This window comes from Canis lupus, chromosome 28 (assembly GCF_011100685.1).
Source record: "Canis lupus familiaris isolate Mischka breed German Shepherd chromosome 28, alternate assembly UU_Cfam_GSD_1.0, whole genome shotgun sequence".
NCBI classification, from domain to species: domain Eukaryota; kingdom Metazoa; phylum Chordata; class Mammalia; order Carnivora; family Canidae; genus Canis; species Canis lupus.
In genome coordinates this window covers 20054652-20077200 of record NC_049249.1, presented here as the reverse complement: position 1 = coordinate 20077200, position 22549 = coordinate 20054652, and the positions used below count along the sequence as shown (strand labels likewise).

Genomic DNA, 22549 nt, shown 5'->3' with positions numbered 1-22549 from the left:
AAGAAGGAGTCTGCTTATCTCTCTGCCCCTCCCTGTGCTCATGCTCTCTCTCTCTCTCAAATAAATAAATAAAAATCTTAAAAAAAAAGTACAGGAGATTTTGCACTGCCACTGCGCTCAACTCTTGCTTCTACCTCCCAGCCCATTGCCTCATGTGCCGGCTGCCTTCCTTTGGATCCCTCATATTTTCTTTTCCCATAACCTTACCTCTCTTTTCCTGGCAAAACGTTGGTACTCTTAGCCCTCACCCCCTCATTTCTCTGTCTTGACCTTATCTCAGGTTTTCACAAAAAGGGATCAATAACAGCTAACAGGTAACAGTGGTCTTTGAAATAGGATGGTTCATGGTTAGCCCAGTAGAGTTAGGTTTTCCTCTCCAGTCTTGGCAGTTTCAGGATTACCCTGGGAGGTGACTCCACCTCTCTAAGCTTCAGTGACACCATTTCCAAAATAATTATGATAAGCTGTCAGGATAGCTTTGAAAATAAAATAAGCCATGTAGAAACCTAGCATATAATAAGCACTATAATAATGCTTTCATTTCCCCTATACTGATAATCTTTTGCAGGAAAGAAACAAAAGGCATTTAGGAATTAAAAGCTCATTTCTACCCTTTATAGGATAATACAACTATCACTCAAAGGCCTGAAATAGTGTCTGAGACCTCTGCTTTAAAGATTTCAGGTATGCTTTCCGATGAGAGGTGGTGAGGCCCCAGACCTCAGGCATATTAAAACAAAAGAAAAAACAGACAATGCTGACCTCAGCACTTATTAGCTGAGTTGCCTTGAGTAAGTTGCTTAGTACCTCTAAGCTTCATCTGTAAAACACAGATCAGAAAAGTGCCTACATCCTAGATGTGTGTGTATGTGTGTTTTGGAATTAAATGAGGTACAGTATTTAAGTGAATAGTTCAGTGTCTCATTTGTATGAAATACATTTTTTAAATGCATTTTGGGGGTTATTTTCATGGTGATGATGAAGATGGTAATGGTGATGGTAATGAGGAAGCTGGTGATGATGACGTCAAGGAGCATAAAAATGAAACTACCAAGACTTCAAGAAGGCTTAAAGTTCTTCAAACTTTTAGTGAAAGAGCTTATTTCTGCCATTATTATGGATAGTTAGTGAGACCATTGATATAAAATGTGCTGTGTGAATTTACTTCTCTACCACAGGATAAATGGATCTATCACCTGCTAACATAAGTTAAATATTATGAAAGTTATCAGAATAATTCACTGAGGGAAATACTAATTGTACTACTTTCTCTTGCTTTAGTGCTTCAAATAGTGATGGCATCATCATAAATTTAGTCATGGTAACTTAAAATATTTACTGTGGTCCCCTGAGACTCCACCTGAAATGAAATCTCAGGAAAATGACAATGCAGAGGACAAAACAATTGAATGTTCATAGGGGTTCTTTAAAATCAGCTCATTTTCACGGAGAGCACAGGAAATATTTCCAAAGCAGACTAATTATTAGAATAGTTAAATATTAACTTCAGATGCACATTAGTTTTTTCCTGTCCATCTTCAGGATTCTGTGTCATTCCTGTGTAGCCCATAAAGTATGATGTTGCATCACCTGTTCTGAGAACCCATGACAGGTATATATAAGACCTCAACTAGGTAAGTCACAGTCCAAACTTGCCACCTTATGGATCTTTAGATTTAAGGACTGGCTGGAAAAATGTGAGTCTGTAGAAATACTATGTTTCATTAACCTCATTCCCTCCACCATTCCCTCCACAACTAGATACATGTCTTACCTGCTAAACAAGTTACATTCCTCCTTTTCTAAGATGACTTTCTAAATTAGCTTTGTCTCCTCAAGAAAGTGTTTACAAATTGGGCAATTGGTTGAAGATTCTTTTCATGTACCTGGCATCTTCCCAAACCTCAGAGAAAATAATGTATTTGGGGCAATGTTCTAGCCTCTGTGTCCAAGAGTTACAGTCATATGTCTGTTGCACCTACCCCTCTGCCCAGCCCTTTGGTGGACATCTTTTGTTGTAGAACCACCCATTAGTAGGTCTTAGACCAGACTTGTCTAGGCATATTTTCTTTTCTTGCTAATAGCATGATGTTTTTATTATGAGTTTATTTACTTTCAGAAAAATAATTATACAAACCAATTTTTAATTTCTCAGAGAATACTCTTGTGGTGTCTAAACTTAAAGTTTTTCTCCTCAGATGGTAAAAAAAAAAAAAAAAAAAAAAAAAAAAAAAAAAAAAAAAAAACACACAAGACAAAGGCAAACAAATCATTTGCTCCTCTTAGCACATACTATCACCACTGTCCATTTATGGGTCATTAGGGGAGTTATAAGGGAGGAGATAGTAACATAGCCATTAACTGAGGATTGATAAGCTTAATGGGTAGTCATCTATTATCTTGGCTACTGTCACAAGATGCTTTGGGTGATTAAAACAAGGATTTGGTGTTTGAGAATAGAAGGGAAGCATTAAACAAAAGTAGAATTTAGCACCAAGGCTGAGACTCACCCAAGCTATCTGTGATGGTGGCTTGTATTGATTATTGTACAAGGAAAACCGTCTGGGGAAGGGGAAGGTAGTATTTGAAATTAGAATCCAGCCCATACTCTATTCACTGAGTGCTGTGCCTGTAGGAGGACAAAATCTGGCCAAAGAGGATGCCTTTTTTAAAAAAATTGGTATAGAAACAATGTAGGAGCTAGTTCAGGATCTGAATCGATGGATTCAATTCCAGTCAATTGCACTCATCCTTGTGGATGAGGAAAGATGCATTAAACAGAAAGGGTAATTTGATAAATAAATATAAGGAACCCTAATTCAGAACCTCAGATATAACAGAGCCAGAAGAGTGTGCTCTTACTCTCTCCCCTGTCTACATCCCCCTGTATAGTAGTTTCATTTTTCTCTCCCATCAAAGACTAGCTTTCTCCAGATGTCTAAAACATTAGACTGACAAGTCCTCTAAAGTTTTACAGTTTATAGCTTCTTTCCAGAGACAGGCAGATTTCAAGTTCTTTCCTGATTTGTTGTGTCAAATGCTTAGAGAAGAGACTACCTATATTTGAATATTTCCATCTTCTAGGGCTTTCATAACAGAGTACCATAAATTAGGTCGATTAAAATATAAAAAGATAATTGTCTCACAGTTCTGGAAGCTATGAGTTCAAGATCAAAACAGTGTTCTGGAAGCTATGAGTTCAAGATAAAAGTGTCATTAGGGTTGATTCCTTCTAACAGAATGGGGGTAGGATCTGTTTGAGGCTTCTCTCTCCTTGCCTTGTAGATGACTGTCTTCTCCTTCTATTCATGCCACTCTCTGTATACTAATTTCCCCTTTTTATAAACACATCAGTGGCATTGGATTATAGTTCATCCTAATGGACTCACCTTAATCTGATTAGCTCTATGAAGACCTTATATCTAGAAAAAGTCACATTCTAAGGGACTGGAAGTTAGGACTTCAACATATGAATTTTGATGGGACACAATACAACCCATAGCATATGTACGGGAGCACCCAACCCACAATTCCATGAGTGTTGTTAGCTAACACCTCTATTCCCCTATCCTTGGAAATTGTTCTCAGTTAAACAGAAGCTGCCTTGCTTACAACATTATTCTCTATTACTAAAAGACCAACCAGGTCACAGACAAATTGTGTCTGACTTGAAGGTACAAAAGTCCAACCTCTTTGCCTCAAAATTTGAACAGTGTGGTCAGTTTAGGCTGCAGAGCTTCTCATGGGTCTGGCTTTGCTTTTGTGACATCTTAGGAGTCTTGTGCATCCGGTTCATCTTCTTTACTCAATTGAAAACTCTTTCCATCTTTCATAATAATTTTATATATTTTATAATATTCATTATCAATAGCATTTTCATTAACATTTACCTTGATCTTGGACACCTGGGTGGCTCAGCAGTTGAGTATACACCTTTGGCTTAGAGCATGATCCCGGTCCGGGGATTGAGGCCTGCATCAGGCTCCCTGTGAGGAGCCTGCTTCTCCCCCTGTCTATGTCTCTGCCTCTCTTTGTGTGTCTCTCATGAATAAATAAATAAAATATTTAAAGAAAAAAAATTACCTTGATTTATCCATTAGATCTGGTAGCATAATGCTGGTATATTCTTGGTAATACGTATTGGGAAACCAATCTTGATAACATGAGGCTTACCATCACTTACACAAGGCACACTGAGCAAGCACAGAAAGCACAACCAATGAAGGGCAGGGTACTGACTTTCACTGAGATGTAAATGAACTTCTATTCATTGGATATTAGGCTAAAAAGTGTCATTAAGCTAGAAGATTAAAAGTGAAGTATTCATAATATGAGGGACAGTGCTTTGTTATCACAGAACACTATTTGTGGTGAAACATAGATGAAGAACAAAATCATCCTATCCCTTCTCTTCTCTAATTAGAAGATATCTTATAAAAGGAGAAATTCAGATGCGTTGGGGAGATTTTTGTTTTTAACAAGACAAAAAGAGAGTTTGCTTCAACACAGATTTCCACCTTTGTCAATTCAGGCATTGTGAATGCCTAATGTACCAGTTCAGTAAGTGAAATGATGAACATTTTGAATTTCTGAAAAGGAAAATTTATGAAATACATTTAAAAGCACAATAATCACAATCACTATAACAAAATGCTACAAGGAAATCATTCCATGGAGAGAATCTGTTTTAGTAAACTAATTCTGAAAATTTGTCAAACCATATTTATTGTTAGTATAAAAATAATGTTTCTGGAGAGACTGAAGAGAGCTTATTCTTTGAAGTGATATAATTTCTTCCCTACATAATTGTCTGAATCATTGTTTCTTGGATTTAATCTTGACAATGCTTTCTAACATTTGTGTTGGACTTTACAATTGAAAAGCACATTATCAAAGGACTCCTGGTTCTGGCTAAGATGGAGTGACTGTCTCCCTTTAGCCCAACTGAAGAGCCCTCAAGGTAATATAATGAGAAAGCATAGGAAGACCCGTTAAAATGGAAAGAAGGGAGACTTTCCAGACACCTAAGACTTCCAGAGCAAGATAGTAATGAGTTTCCTGGGTTTTCTCATTGCCTCCCATATTTCCTGGACAAGGCAGAAGCTTGCAGAAGCCTCCAGCCCTAAACTGCCAATAGGCACAGAAACAAAATAGTAACATCAAATTCCTCCAATGGAAAGCCTATCTCCCCTAGGCAAAGGATCAGAGAAAGGGGTGGCCTAAAAAATTGCAATACCCAAACTACTCCAACAAAATGCCAACAGGAAAACCATACATACACACTATAGCTGAAGCATCAGTGAAAGAGTGGGAACTGACCTACCTCACCTTTAGAGTAACGTCCTAGGGAAACAGGGAGCAGAGCTCCAATTTCTGTGCCCAGTAGTGTCTGTGAGGCTGAATGGGGGGCTGATTTTCAAACCCCTGCTCACTGAAATCATGTTGTCTCAAATCCCATGCTGAAATAGGGCAGAGTAGAAAGCTGATCTCCATTATTGCTACAGTAGAAGTACAGGGTACCCTAATACCCCTACCAGGGTGATATTCAGCAGAGGCTATAAGCTGAACCTCTATACCCACCCAGGTTTTAAATGGTGCTGGGTCATATGGTATTTTTATTTTTAATTTTTCAAGAAAAATCGTACTGTTTTCCACAATGGCTGTACCCACTGACATTCCACCAACATCACAAAGGATTTCTTTCTCTTTTCATCCTCATCAACAATGGCAATTTCTTGTCTTTTTTACTCTAGCCTTTCTGACAGGTATAAGATGATATCTTTGTGTGGTTTTGATTTGCATCTCTTGATGACCAGTCATGCTAAGCACATTTTCATGTTATCTGTTGGTCATCTGTATGCCTTCTTTGGACAAATGTCTATTCAGGTGCTCTGCCCATTTTTTTCATCAGATTATCTGTGGTGTTTTTTGCTTGTTTATTTGCTTTTGGTGTTGAGTTACTTTTTAAACTTATTTTGGATATAAGCCCTTTATTGAATGTGTCATTTGCAAATATCTTCTGCCATTTTGTAGGTTGCCTTTGTGTTTTGTCGATGGTTTCCTTCACTGTACAAATGTTTTTTAGTTTGGTATACTCCTAATAGTTTATTTTTACTATTGTTTTCCTTGTCTGAGGAGATACATCTAGAAAAATGTTACTAAGGCTACTGTTAAAGAAATTAATGTTCCTGTGAGATTATTTTTGTGTATATTGTAAGAAAGTGGTCCCATTTCATTATTCTCTGTGTAACTGTCCAGTTTTTCAGGACGATTCACTAAGGGATTATCTTTTCCTCATTGTATATCCTTCCTCTGTCCATTACATGACCAAATTAATTGATCATGTAAGAGTGAGTTTATTTCTGGGCTCTCTATGTGTCTTCTTTTGTGTTAGTACCATACTGTTTTGATTAGAAAGCTTTGTACCATATATTGAAATTTGAGATTGCGATACCTCTAGCTTTGATCCAATAATCCTACTATTGGGTATTTACCCAAAGAAATGAAAACACTAATTTGAAGATATATGCACCCTTGGTTTATAACAGCACTACTTATAATAGTCAACATATGGAAGCAATCTAAGTGTCCATCTTTAGATGAATGGCTAAAAAAGATATGTACACAGACACACATGCACACACATACACACACATATGCACACACTGGAATATTACCCAGCCATAAAAAAGAATAAGGTCTTTCTCATTTGCAACAACACGGTTGGACATGGAGGGTATTATGCTAAGTGAAACAAGTCAGACAGAGAAAGACAAATACTCTAGAATTTTACTCATATGTGACATCTAAAACAAAACAAAACAAACAAACCAAAACACAGACTTTTAAATACAGAGAACAGATTGATGGTTGCCAGGGGGGAGATAAGTGGGGAAATGGGTGAAATAGATAAAGGGAATGAAGAGGTACAAGCTTCCAGTAATAAAATAATTAAGTCAAGGAAATGAAGAGCACAGCATAGGGAATAGAGTCAATAATACTGTAATAATGTTGTATGGTGACTACATTTATTATGGTGAACATTAATGTATAGAATTGTTGAATCAATATGTTGAATATCTGAAAATAATATACTATTGTATGTTAATTATCTTTCAATAAAAATAAATTATGCTGAGAAATGGGATTAACTGGAACTCTGCTTCCTCCTTTTTCTTCCCCTGTATCAGTGAAACCCACTGCGAAACTAAGCTTCCACTCCAACCTGCAGCAATAAATGATGTGAATCAACTAGTGCTTTCCAGTTGTGTCTGAGGTACAATTCTGCTTCCAAAGGGTAAAAACACTCAATTTCAAAAATTATTCATCCTCATTTATAGATAAATAAACTAAAACTCAGGGAGTTAAATTAACCTGCCTAAGGCCATACAGTTGGTAATTCAAAGAGAGGTATATGGTTTTTAGATTTTTCCTGGGAAGACATAGATACATTTTTTTCACTCCCTTGAACTAATCCAAAAAGCCAGGCATTATTCCTATAACGTCTTCAATGCCATTATTTACTTTTACTTAAAGGTTAAGCTTTAACCCCACAGATAATCCCTCTCCCACCCCCACCCCCACCTTAGGCAAAACATCCGGTAGATCTTAATGCTGTTCTAAGAAGAGAAGACCAGATAGCTCCTAGATGGCTATAATCAATCAGATGAGGGTAAAGCCAATGACAGGTTTCTTCATTTCTCAGCAATGTGAAAATGCAGACTCAGATAGGAAAGCTGGTAATAATAACAAAAACAAGGAGTGAATACAGCCCACACATCACAATTGTCTATGGATCCACTGACCAGACCATCAAAGGAGATGTGGCTCTCCTTCATACAGGTGAAACCAACCAAGAGATATTAGCCTTCAGATATGAACAGCCCATTTACCCCAAGCCTGTTTGGAAAATATTTATAACTAGATCATCTACTGGTGTGAGCAGAATCAAAAGGGTCAAGTTGGTGAATCACTGAGAGATTCTATGACAGAGCTTGAAATCTCTTGCCTCTGTGTGTGTGTGTGTGTGTGTGTGTGCGTGTGCATGCGCGCACACATATATTCATTGTTTCCATTAGTTCATTTGCTGGGAAACAATAATTAAAAGACCAGAATTATAAGGTGATCCTTGTGTGGAACACAAATTTACTTTCTCTACAAATAGTCTGATTCTTTCCCACCCAAACCCCCTCAAGTCATAGAGAGGGTCAGGACAGAAAGTGTAGGTGACACAGAAAATCATCTCAACTATTAGGAAAACAAATAAAGAAATAACACTGACAACAACAAAACAAAGACCATTATCTGATAATGCCTTCTTATATAGGAAACATTGTTAGGCTTTTTCTCTAGCGCTTGAGACACCTTCTTAAGGTAAGAAATTATCCATGAAATAGATTTGGTCATTATAATATTGTTTGACAGAACTGAATTAATGTATGTTAGTTATAATAGATTATGTTTTGATAGAGCACAGGATCCTTAAGTATCTGGCTTCAGAGCCATCTGAAGTACAAGTTCATGAGGCTATTCAAAAAAGAACCATCCCGGCAAAAGCATTTTTATAGACTTGTATATCATCCCCTACCCTTCTCACAGTCCCTGGGCCCCCAGCCTTATCTGAACAAAGCTTTTAAAAAGACCCAGATTTGTTGCCAGTTAGCATAGGCATCTAAGAGGTCACGTATCCAAAGTTCCACAGAAATTAAATTTTGAGAGGAGAATAAAGCAGAGAGTAAAGTTGAAGCAGTGGATTGCACAGAGAAATGAGCAAAAGAACAGAAGCAGAAACAAGAGATTAAAGGCTATCCAAAAATTCAGAGAGATAAAGATTGGCAAAATAATAATAATATAATATATTATAGAAAGATTAGAGACAGGGAGAAGTAGGAAAATATTTTTACTCCTTATACTTTGCCAGCTTCTATATCCATATCCATGAAATCTCCTAAGGGACTGTATACTTAAAATAGTTCTCACTCCAAGCCCTATCCAGTTTAGGAAAATTAGTTTAAGCAAGTTTCTTTTCTTTGCATGCCAAAGACAAGTGGGTATTCTCAGGTGCACAGGGCCTTTCACCCAAGGTCATACCTTTCCTGGGGCAGTTTATTTAATTGTCAGCAAACTGTGGAGAAGATAATAGCATTTTCCTCACTGTTCGGGTACCCATAACATAAACTTTGCAAACCATCAAGTGAATGAGGACAAGAACTAAGAACGTCCCTGGCAAACCAGAGACTGTGATAACAAGAACTATTACAGCTGTGGGAAGCGGGCCCTGAGGGCCCATGACACCTTGGTGATCTGACCAAGATAAGGGGCAGGAGGTCCAGACCAGGTATTTCCTTTTTGCTTCTGAAGCTTTCTGATTCCTTTTTTTTTATAGTTTTATCTCTATTTAGCATTTTTGCTTATAACATTACAGCCAGAAAGGCTCATCTGATCCATGTTGCCATATAAATAATGACCAAAAGTTAGAATCAAAATGTGAGAAATGTAACTTGAGTCCTTAAAGTAAGAAAACAAACAACTTATGCAAGTTTAAGGATGATTTTTCTAACTTCAGGCCATTAATCATGGACAGGTCTGTCTCTGAAGCTATTAATCCTGACACTGCAGTTCTGGAACAAAGAGAAATAGCAAGCAAAGTGACCTACGTGTCTTTTCCCAGTGAGCTCAGGTGCCTGGCAACTGATATAGACATAGAAAGTGAGTTGCATTGTGTTGCTTCTCTGTCCTTGTGATTTTGAAAGGACTGGACTGAACCATCAGGAGGTCAAGTCACTGCTACTCTAAGGAGACTCTGAGTTACATATTGTAATGTTCAGAGATATTCTCTGGTCATCTCAGGAATGGAAAGGCAAGGCAGTAATTCTTTGCATCTATAAGAACAATATAGCCAACTGTCCTTTTCACTCTTATGTGCCTAGTGTGGGATTTGGGTAAAGGAAAAAGATATTGTCAGTTGGGACTAAATTTGCAACTGTATTATTGTCTATCCATTATCATCAACCAGTTTTGTGGCTATAAGCATGGACTCTGATTTAAATGCTAACTTTGTCACTCACTAGGTATATGACCATGGATAAATAAATCATTTAAACTTGCTCAACCTTACCATAAATGAGGATATTGACTACTTACCTTATGGGTCTATTGAGAGAAAAGTATGAACTAAATACATGTAAAGCGTACATAAGACTTTGGGCAAATTCACTTTTGAGAAGTACTTGCTATTATAAAAAAATAATAATAAAATTAGGACAAACTTAACAAAGCCATTCTCCAGGACCAAATGAGAAGTAATCTCAAAATGTTTTTTAAAACTTCTGTGAAGAAGAGGAGGAAGGGTATACACTGAGTAAGTGGTAGATTCAATTGTTTATTCAGGTATTTCACTCAGCCCTGTTGAAGGACTCACAATTAAACTACAGAATTCTGGATAAGTAAAGCATGTGTGCACACATGCCCATACACACCTAGATCCCTCTATATAAGATGATTTTGTCCTAGAGATCTTTTCATCTTCACAGATATATCTTCTTCAAATTTGTTAGTTGGCTACAAACTTGTTGTTTGTCTAGATGTATTATAATCCATTAATCTACAATGCACTCCATTTTGGTGGAGTTACTAGAAAAAGGTCGATGATTGTTGTGTAGCTAACAAGAAGATAAAGGAAATAAGAAAAGGCTGGAAATGTAACTAAATGCCTAATCATTCAGGGAACTGTAGAGACAGGCTTTAAAAGTCAACAACTTGCACATTCAGGGTTGACGAAGTGCTTTACAAAAATGTTATGCTGAGGCCCTTAAACAAAATGTATGAAAGCTCACACCCAAACTTAGCTAACCCATTATTATCAATGATTTTAAGAATTGTCAATCTTTGGGGTGAAAAACAATGAAATGGAATTGTTTCTTTTACTAAGTTTAGGTTCTATATTCAGCAGGTAATATAAAAATTGCATGTTGTCAAAATTATATTAGGAAAGTCCCTTGAGGCACCTAAAATGTATAATATATGCAGTTGGAAATATACAGCCCTTCACAGTAATATATATGTACCCTAAAGTGAAAGCACCACTGAATTTGATAAAGGAAGGAACAAAAAGAAAGTCCCTAGGCTTATGTCAGGGAAGTAAAACCATTCTGCTTTCAAGAAAACTGTCAAAACCCTGGCATTTTTCCTTGAGCAGTAGAAGGACCTCCCATACTCTACTTGTTATGTCCAGGTAAAAAGGGACCCACAGGTGAAAAATAACCTACCTCCACATGGGTTCTCACAGCACATTAAAAACACATTTATGAATAAAAAGTCTCTATTAGCTATACCCATATTAGAGCCTATGCCTTATAAAAATTAATTATGCATCAAGTTAAATTCACCCTGCTGCTGTTGGTGATGGTGATGCAGAGTGTCTTTTTCACTCTTGACCAGCACTGGGATTATGATGAGCTTCAACTATATTAACTCCAGCCAAGAGAAAATCATAAAACAATCTCCTCCCTGAAAGAGACACAGGCCTGTGGGAGAGGGTCATTGGTTGACCTGCAGTGTAATGTACTACTGCAGACATTCATTAAGCAGAGGTCCTGAAGAGATGGCCCTTAGCAGAGAAACAGAGTAAGGCTAGAAATGTGGTCGTTCTTTCATGTTGCCATATGAACTTTGCCTCCTGCCTGCTCCCAGCAATCAATCCAAACTTCCTCTTTTAAGGATGCATTAATCCAAGACAAAGATGCAGTAATATGGTCAGAACAACATAAAACTAGAAAATGTCAATGCTGGAAAGGGCTTTGTACTGAACTGCATCACTTTGTGAAGAAGGAAGCAGGCATAACAGAAACACAACATACTGAAGGTAACATTACACAGAAGGAAAAAAATATATATCTCCATTACCAGTCTTCCTTTTATATTTCGTATTGCACACGTTTGTTACTCTATTAATTTCACTTTAATTTTTTTCCTCAATCTAATGAACACATTAGTGTGTTATGTACTATTTATTTATTTTCTTGATTATTCCTTAAAATGTCCATGTAAAACTTCTGTATTTTGTTCAGGTCAAAGATTCAAAGAACAACAGAAGAAGCCAAGTGACTGATAAAGAGTTCGATATTCACACCACTGAAACAATCCAGCTTAATGCTGAATAGAGTGGGTAGAATGGAATTAACAGTTAATGAGAAATCTACTGTTGGCCAGATATTGTGTAGAGGTCTAGCATACATTCCTCACCTTGCAGAAATTCTGTGATATCAATTCTGGCATCCTCATGATCCTTTTATAGGTGAAGCAACTGAATTCCAGGCAGTTTAAGAAAATAATTCAAGATTTCCTAGCAAGTAAATGATAACTGAGATTTAAACTCAAGTCTACCTACTTCTGAAAAGCACACTATCTCAGCTCCCACACATCACCCCCAAGGCAAGAGATATCTTCTGCAAAGCTACTTTTTTTTTTTTTTTTTTGCATCAGAAGTAGATGCCTCATAAATACAGTTGGATTTCTTTCAAAATAGAAACAACATAAGGGTGGGAGATATGACTACCTCTCTGTAACATTTTGGCTTCTAAAAGCTTTTTGCAAAAACTACATAATAGGTCATTAGAAAAATGGAACAGATTTTTATATGCCATTTTTTTTCAAATGGGATAACAGAAGCCAGATGAGCTCTTGAAGTTCCCTAGGTAAGTTAATGGAGGGCCCAGCCTGCCAACCAGATCTCTTACCTCCAAGTCCAGATCTCTCTCTACCACATTATGCTGCTCAGAGATGTGAACAGAGGGACCCTTGGTGATTCTTACATTTCTAACAGTAGGTACTTTGTTTCCCCCCTCAGAGAAGTTAAATTGTTTCCTCCACGCAAGATAGGAGGGTGGAAGGTAAAATGTTTGTTCCACCACCAGGCTTAGGAGCTGCTAAAACATGCTGGATTTAGCCTTGTCTGTCTCCTTCCTGCCCTCAAGCCCTCTTACCTAGAGAAACTACAGTAGAAACATTTCATTGGAAAGTCTCCCCTTAGAGAAAGGGTCAGCCCTGGAGGAATTATAATATGCCTTATGCTGAGAGCTGGCTCAGTATGGTTGGCTATTCCAGCTCTGTAAGGACCAGTAGCAAAAGGAAAGGGTCTCACTGTGCCCCACTTGAGCACTGATCTGTTTACTGTATACAAGCTTAACCTCCAAATGGTCTCTGGGCTTTGCAAGTCCCAGGGACAGATACTCATCCTTCAAATAAATAAGTGAGCTAACATTAGTAAGAGCTTTACCAAGTTCTACCACATAAATAATCTAATTAAATTCTGAACTGAATCCAATATGTACTTTGCATTTTTGTCATATAGGGTAACTGCTTAGTGATGAAATTACTGAATTGACTTATTTGGCCTTGAAAATCCTATGCCCTTTTCTCCACACCATTCTTTTCATTTACTTAATCACTTCAGACTGTTTAAACCTTGGTGGTGGGAATTTCCCCTCAAAAGCTTTTGGAGACCTTACCTTTCAGTGTCTCAGATATCCAGGCAGTGACCAGCTCCTGAATGCTAGAGAGAGCTCTTCCATGAGGGAGATACTTCACAAAGAAGCAAAGACTAGATCACTCAGACATGTGCCCCCCTCTTTATTACTGTGTAGATAGGAGGGGCTAGACTTTGGTCTGATGCTCAGTGACTGCCATGTATGCTTTTGACTTGAATTTTCAATCTCATTTCTTCTCTCCATTTGGTACAATAGTCCATAGCTTCTTATCACCAATGTCACAATTGCCTCCCTGTATGCTAGTTCATTCTAGAGGCCTCCCATTCTTAAGAAGTTTTTGAATTTGTTGTTGCAGAGAGAGAGAGAGAGAAACTTAAGTGAGGGAAGCATGATGGAAGAGAAAGAACAGCAGATTTGGGCCTGCTGCTTTGTCCTCTAAATAAAACTCACATGCATCTTAATATAGTCTATTTGTATGAATCCTTAGATGTGATGCCATGCTACCTCTTCCAAGCAATTGCTCTGTCCTGTTTTCTGCATTGACCCTCTACAATTTGATCATTTCTATTAATCTACAATTTCTGATCCCATTTCCTGGATCTTTATAGTTTTTCTAGTCTCTTACTTTGTTAAAAAAAAAAAAGGCAAACTTCTGGGACACAGGTTGTGGTTCTGGGGTCTTGGGATGAATGCCTCATCAGGCTCCCTGCAACAAGCCTGGTTCTTCCTCTGACTATGTATCTGCCTCTCTCTGTGTGTCTCTCATGAATGAATGAATGAATGAATGAATGAATGAATAAATGAATAAATAAATATTTTTTTAAAAGGCAAACTTCTTCCTCTGGCTTATTGCATATGTTCCCTTGTCATTTCTGCAGTCATAACACTTACCTTTTATCTGTGTGCTCTCACTCTCAGTATTCCATTCCAACAACTATATATATAATCTCCCTTTGGTAAAATCTAATCACAAAACACCCTAACACCCAACACCTAGGCAAGGGAACAACAAACCACATGAGTTCTGGAGATCGCTACTCCTCAGTGGAACCTATATTCCTCTATAAATGGGATGTTGACTACATTATCTGAGGAAGAAAGAAGGAAAGGAAGGAAGAGAGGAGAACGGCTAGTTTGTACATGCAAGATGATTGATCAGAATCTGAGAGGTGAAATGAATTGAAGGAAAATAGAATCTACTATTTTAAATTTTACCAATGGAGAAAATAGTATGTCAGTAGAGCTCAGATAGAATGGGTCATGGACTCCATTGAGATCATATGAGAGCTATGAACATTTAACAGAAGAAAGTGTAAGTATATATAAAGTAGATATATGCATACAATTTCACTGAAGCCTATTCCAACCTTAGGTTAAGAGCCATGAAATTGGCATTCAGTGCAAGACTCAGTTCCACTAGTGTTTGGGCCACACATTTGGTACTTAATTTAGAAAACATGTATTTATGTTTATGTATTAAAAATCATCTTGATTTTCTCTAGTTGTTCCATGTGTAGTAAATTAGCATATTTGACTATGACACTTGCTGAATAGGTTTACATTAAATATGTAGAGGGAAAGAAGGAAATGTGCAATCATCTAGGTCAAATTAAATAGATAGATTTGTGTTACAGACACCATTTTACATTAAATTCAATCATTTCCATAAAGTTAGCAAAACCTTTTTTTGTTGTTGTTGTTAAATACATTTACCAATCAGCAAACAATAATTTATCACATGAAGTATTCTATTTTTAGGTGGTAATATAATGCCATATTGAGAGTTTAGATGATTGGAGTTCCACTTCATATCCCAAGATATTTGAAGTTGAAAGATTATCAGGTTAGGTTTTATATTAAATTGATAAAGTGCAAACTAGAGAAAGAAAGAGGTGCCTCTCTGCTTGGGTGATAAATGATAGTGCATCTAAAATGTTATTACAATTTCACTGAATCATGAAACATAGCAAATATAATTAATCATAAAACCATACCAAATCTGCTGAAGACAGATAAAAAAAAAACTCAGCAATATTCTAAAACCTAATAAAGGGGTGTTTAAAATGTTGCTTTAACCTTAAGTGTTTTTAGATGACTTTATATTCTTGTTTAAAACCAGTTTTGTTATATTCCACAATAAGAATATATAATGCAATTCACTAGGGCAGATAGAATTAGGCTCCAAATGCCTGGAAGTATCTGGAAGACAAATAAGTGAGAAAGTATCCAAATGTCATAAAATTATCAAACTCATAAATGTATTTTTATTAACATGTTCATTAGAAAGGCCAGTGAATGCTAAACCCTCAAGCTTTATCATGAAGGAGAAGTTGTCCAACTAATTCATGAGATTATAATTGCTGGTATAGCAAATGAAGTTATGAAAATTCACAGATGCCTTAGTTCTCCCTTGAATAAGGGGCTCAGTGTGGTCATTGTAAAGAGAAAAATTCTCAGGATCTTTGATATGAACTTAAGTAGACGGGGGACATAGGGAGAGGTTTGTAAAAGGGTAAAAAACTTTCAGCTGTAAAGTCTGAGGATATAATGTATAACATTTAACTATAGTTGATAACACTGTATTATTGTATAACTGAAATTTGCCAACAAAGGAAAACTTAAATGCATATATATGTACATATATATGCATAATTTTTAAAAATAAGTAAATTATATGTAATATAATAGTTACATTATATAAATAATGTATATAAGATATATACAAATATATAATAAACAAATATATGAGGTGATGGATATGTTAACTACATAGGAGAAATTCTTTCACAATGTATATATCTTAAAATTTTATTTTATTTTTAAGGTCCTTGAGAGCAAGAACCCCAACTATTTGGTTTGTTATCTCCAGTCCCAAGCACGGTGTGGGGTATACACAAGGGTTCAATGAATATCTTCTAATGTCCAGCAGCCATCAAGCATTTTGTGAGGACTCATGTCTCACATGTAGGTTTGATTCTAAGGTTGATGTGTGAGGTAGCAATGATAGTCACATATCTGAAGTTCCTTAGGGAGTTGCCAAATTGGAAACTAACATACAGTCTCTTTTCCTTCAGGGAGGTACTAGATCACTGTTTCTAAACTTACATCCAGATAAGGCTTGAGTTTAGGCACCAAGTATAGTACAAAATAATAGACCTGCAATTCGGTGGGGTCAAGTGAGGCCTAAGGGCCACAGAATCACTGTAGGGTAGTATAGCACTGTCTTGTCACTCATTTCTTTCTAAGTTCCGTGGCCAATTCCCATGTCAGAATGAGTGCAAGTGAGGGGACTTCACAGTAGTGCTGAACTGACCAACTATTGTAGGCAGGCTCAAGCTAAAGGGGCCTCAGGTTTTCACTACCTTGACAAATCAATCTCTTCCAGCTGGAGGAAGCTTAAGTGATCACCCAGCCTCTAGGGAGCCCAGCACAAGTAAGACACCTCATGGGAACTCTATTTATTGCCTTAGCCATGGTCTGTAGGAAAGAGGTTATGGGCCCCTTTTGTGGGGCATAGATCTGTGCTGCTAAGGTCTTTCTTGGAGTCATCCTTGAGTCTCTGCACAGGCTTAAATTGAGCCACTAAAGGCCCAGGTGCCAAGGAAGCCAGGGCAATGAAGCTCATTCTCACTGTTTCCAGCCAGGTATGAGAAGTGAAGCCTCAGTGGTTGAGGACCAACCATGTGGCTTTTTGGGTTCAATGACAGGCCAACCCAGTTTAATTTCACTTTAAACCTTGCAACTTGCAACTTCACCATAGACTTGCTGGGCAGCAGAGGGAAGGGGCCAAAGACCCTAGGCACAGTGTAGATAGGGGATGAAGGGGCCATCATGGAGGCCATGGTGGTAGCAGCTGATGGCAGCAGTGGAAGTGGCAGCAGGGTGGGTGGCAGCTATGGGGAGGTTGACTGGTCTCGCAAGAGGATGAGTTCCAGTTTCTTCAGGTTTTTTCTTCTCTTCTTGGCATCCTAGGAGTAGAGGTGCATGCAGCAGATGCTCCTCTTCGGCTGCTCCATGACCTGGTGCATCTCCAGGGCACCCATGCTGTTGCAACAATTCAGTTCCCTCTGGACTGCACAGAAGAACTTTGCTAGGCTTGTTTACTCTTGCGCACTATCCTCTGCACCAGCACAGGTTTGTGGTCTATGCTGCAGAAGAGTCTGCATGGTATGTGCTCAGTGTTGATGGCCCCTGTCTTTCCAAGTCTCCCTGGGAGATGATTTGGCAAAAAATCACACACTGGGGGAACTCACTGCTGAACTCAGCCAGGACCTCCATCTTAGAGGGGCTGCAAGCAGCCAGAATGGCATCAGGGCAAAGTGGTCTTTGGGAGGGGGTCACCAAGGCTTCAGGAATGCAAACCCTTCCACTTGTTTCAAGCTGGGAGTGGAAGGCAGCTCTCAAGGTCTGGATCAGGTCTCCCTGTGTAATGTGAATCCTCCAGGCAGGGGCTTGCAGGAACACACCTGTTGTCTCTCACACAGCCACTGAGTCCACATATCCTCCCTCTGCATGCTGCTATTGCCAGGATCGTTCTTTAGATATCTTACAATTGTATTTGTAAATTATACCTCAATAAAGCTGGAACTTCGGTAGCCTAGAGTCAATTTCTAATCTAAAGAATTCAGAGTCAAAAGACTCATGTCAGTTCCAGACTGGAACGAAAAGGAGTGTGCATTCCTAGTCCAAATTTTAATACCATTTCACTGGATTGTTTTCGGAAATTTATAGATTTGGAACTGGTAGGTAGAGTATATGCTGCATTCACTGGAACTCATTTTACTTAAAATGATAAAAATCTAATCCAAAATAGCTTAACAAATAAAACAAATAACAAAAGGAAATTTATATAATGCCCCATAAAAGTAGGAAGTCAAAGGAAATCTGAAATCAAATATTGAAATATCATGGGGGCTTTCCTTTGTTTCTCAGTGTTCAAAAAGGTATACTAATACATTAGCCATAGCAACATATTTAAGTATGCCCTAAAAATTTAAGATAGTAAATAATTAGGTAATCTTTATAACCTGTTCTCATCTTAGATTCACATTCTAATCAGTTGTAAGGAAACTAATAACCAACATGAAGGATATTCCATAGTCAAATAGTTTGAGTTAATTATTTTATCAATATTTTAATTATTGTCAAGTCTGGCAAACTTTCAGTTTTTGTACTGTGCCCTAAAGTACACAGATAGAGCTTCAGGTTGAAGTCAGCACACAAATATTTAGGAGGTACCAAGAAATTTAGAGCTACATAATCCTGAGGTCATTTAGCTTCCTTACCAGCCATGTGACCTTAGCCAATTCACTCAACTTTTCTGACCCTTAATTTTTTCGTCTGAAAAATAAGGATAAAAACATCACTACCTACTCCAAAAGGTCATTTTAGTTAATAAAGGATACCATATGTGAAATCTACATAGCACAGTGCCTACCACACAGAAAAAAATCCAGTCTAATTACAGTCCTTTCCCTAAGTTGAACTGTAACTCTAATTTCTATTTATTCAAAAATATTGACTGTCAACTATGGACCAGGTATTATGGTAGATATCAGTAATTTAAATATGAGTAATACGGATTCTTTTTTTAATATTTTATTTTATTATTTATTCATGAGAGACAGAGAGAGAAGCAGACACAGGCAGAGGGAGAAGCAGGCTCCATGCAGGGAACCTGATGTGGGACTTGATCCTGGGATTCTAGGATTATGCCCTGGGCTGAAGGCAGGTGCTACACCACTGAGCTATCCAGGGATACCCACTAATACAGGTTCTATATCGTTCAAGCTCTTAAATTCTTGTGAGATGAAAGGAGAAAAAAATGTCAGGACCCTGGGAGGTACATGCTGTATTTAGCCTTTCATGTTATACTGGGAATCAACCATCTCTTCCTTAATGATGAGGCTTTATAAGAAAAAGTCCATCTTGGGACGCCTGGCTAAGTCAGCTAAGCATCTGATTCTTGGTTTTGGCTTAGGTCATACATAGTCTCAGGGTCATGGGATCAAGGCCCAAGTCTGGCTCACACTCAGCAGTCTACTTAAGATTCTATCTCCCTCTCCTTCTGTCTCTCTACCCCCTCCCAAAATAAAGAAATAAAACTTTAAAAAAGGGAAAAGAAAAAGTCCATCTCAATGAACTGACTGCAGCCAGTTACAGATTTATTTGCTCCTTCTCCACTTCTATTGCTTTACTTAAGTAGCTTATGAAGAAGGAAGGAAGGAAGGAAGGAAGGAAGGAAGGAAGGAAGGAAGGAAGGAAGGAAGGAAGGAAGGAGAGAAAAAAAATAGTTAATCTTCCTGAAAATGAGCTCTTTCCCCAGATACAGCTTGGTCCTATATATGGATAACTAATTGGCAAGTTACCCTGCTGGTCAGTCAGACATGCCATAACATATATGAATGTTAACAGTAGGCAGAGCATAAAATCAAAACAGTGATCTCATTCTAAAATAGGAATTCAGAATGTGATAAAATATGAGATGACTCACCCTTCTAAATATAGCCTCATAGCATATATGTTTTCGGCCCAATTATTTACTCACTTGCTAAGAGGAAGTCAACAAAATTCTCTTATGGGCCCAGAAAAAAAGGATCTGTATCAAGTGTAGTCAACTTGAATTGCATTAGTTCCTCCCAAGTGCAAAGTCCTACAGTTTGGCAGTCACTTTAGGTCCTAAGGGGATTTACTATGTCACTGCCACTGAAGCCAAAGTGTATATTCAACCTCCTTGAATATGGACTAATGGAAATTGTATTTGAACCTACAACTCCTGGACTGAAAGAATTGCTGAGGGATTGAATTTCTAAATATAAATACAATAACTCTCTGTGGATATAGCTGAAGCATCTCTCAGCGCCTTAACTTGATGGGTTCTGCCAATCACAGGGGACAGTGGAGAGAAGTGTTGAATAGTAGAGAATTGAAAGTGACTTTTTCAATTCACAATTTACTCATTAGCTTTTACTTGGGCATATATAGAGAGTATAAGACCATCAGATTATAAGTCATGAGAAAACATGAATTGTGTATACCTTTTCCACCATCGTATGCTTAGAATCTAGCACAGTCCCTGGTATATACTTTTTGCTCAGTAATGAACTCCTAGCAAGATCATGACACTCAACAGAAAAGGGCCTTTTGAAGACAATTATTCACTCTGTCACCTGCTTCCCTCTTTACACACTGGGCAGCCAACTCTATGCAAAGTGCTATCCAATATCACTCCCTTAGCATTCTATTTATCTTAGTGGCAAAGACAGGCATCATTCAGCAAACTACAATAATCTAAGGTTGAAATTCAGACTGTGTAGGAGTTTCTTAAAGGTAATGAATGTTAAAAACTATTTGATAGAAATTCATGGAAGGCGGGGCATTGAGAGCTAAGTAAAAGTTTCATCATAAGTTGGTTAACACAAGAAGTTTTAAAAAAGAGAGAAGAAAAAAGCAAAGTCTAGACAAAAACTGCTACTTCATTACACAAGTATATATTTTCATTATTCTAAAATAAAATACACTAAATTTTAGAGAAATAAGGAACACAAGAAAACTTCTTTATGAATGCTAAGTTCAACATAATGACATACAAGCACATTGGTAAAGCCCAAACATCTCTTCAAATTATTTTACTTTATCTGTTTCCTCCTTTGTAAATGTGGATAGTTACTATGCCTACTTCAGAGGACTGTTCCAATGATTACTTAGACACTTCTTGTAGGATTCCTGATATACTGTTTTTCTAAGAGGATTTTTTCAGATATTAAAAAGGAAGGAGCAAAAAGTTTTGATAATAACTTTAAAATAAATGAATTACATCAAATTAAACAGGTGTAATTTCTGTAGGGTATATCAGATCAGCATCAATAATATCAGATGTATTATAAATTTCCAAGAGAGGAATATAGTATACTACATTTCCAAACTTAACTTCCTCACCTACAGAACCTTATTTTATGAAGCAGCCAAAAAACTCTTGTTCTGTGTTACCCATTTTAAGAATCACTGATTAAGAGCAAGTCATTCGGGACACCTGGGTGGCTCAGCAGTTGAACATCTACCTTTGGCCCAGGACATGATCAGGGAGTCCCGGGATCAAGTTCCACATCGGGCTCCCCGCAGGGAGCCTGCTTCTCTGCCTGCCTGTATCTCTGCCTCTCTCTCTCTCTCTCTCTCTCTCATATGAATAAATAAAATCTTAAAGATAAAAAAAAGACCAAGTCACTCATTTTAAAGAAAGGGAACTAAGCCAAGACTGGACTGAAATGAAACAAGGAAGGTGCCTAGGATGCAGAATTTAAGGAGGCACTCATTCTCAGGGTTGACACTACACTTTCACAATTCTTACAGTTAGTATGTAGATTTAAGGGCTTCCTGCATGTCTCACTTGTCTTATCCTGTCCAGGTCCTAGGACTGAGACCTTAAGAATGAAATTAGTCACCCACATGATAGACCTAGGGTGTTAATGTAGGCATCCTGGTTTCCATACTAATCTCTTCCCATAATATTACTCTTGAGAATAACTTGGAAACTCTTGAAAAATATCAAACATCTGAAATACCAATTGTCTAATCCTTAACCAGCCAACCTCAGAAGTGCTCTGTCAGTTCCCTCACCCCAGGTTAGCATTGGTTAGCATTGGTTCTAGTCTGGGACCTTACTAAGAAAGTATCAAATATTGATTTAACTTAGGATTTAAAACAAAATAAAACTCTTGGTGGGATGAGGCTCAAGGGAGCGGCATAGGAAGATATTGATTCTCCTCCTTCCATAGAGACAACAAATTTACACCTGTGTATGGAATAATTTTCCTCTGAAAAGGACCTGAAAACAGGACCTCCACAACAAAAGACAAAGTAGACACATTAAGAGGAGTAGGAGAGGCAAAGACACCACCTCCCCCAGGAATCCCGCCTCTAATGCAGTGCATCCCCAATTTGATGGATCTCAAAAATACAGAACTCTCCCTGGAGGAATGATGAGACTGTGCCCCACATTAAGCACCCAGACTCTAGCTGCTGAGACTGAAAAGATGAGCTCCCAAAATGTCTGGATTTGAAAA

General features: G+C 37.7%; 1 pseudogene; it reads left to right on the top strand.

Moving 5' to 3' along the window:
* Positions 1-12161, top strand: part of LOC106557932 — a 41911-nt pseudogene extending 29750 nt beyond the window's left edge.
* The last annotated feature ends 10388 nt before the right edge of the window (positions 12162-22549 follow it).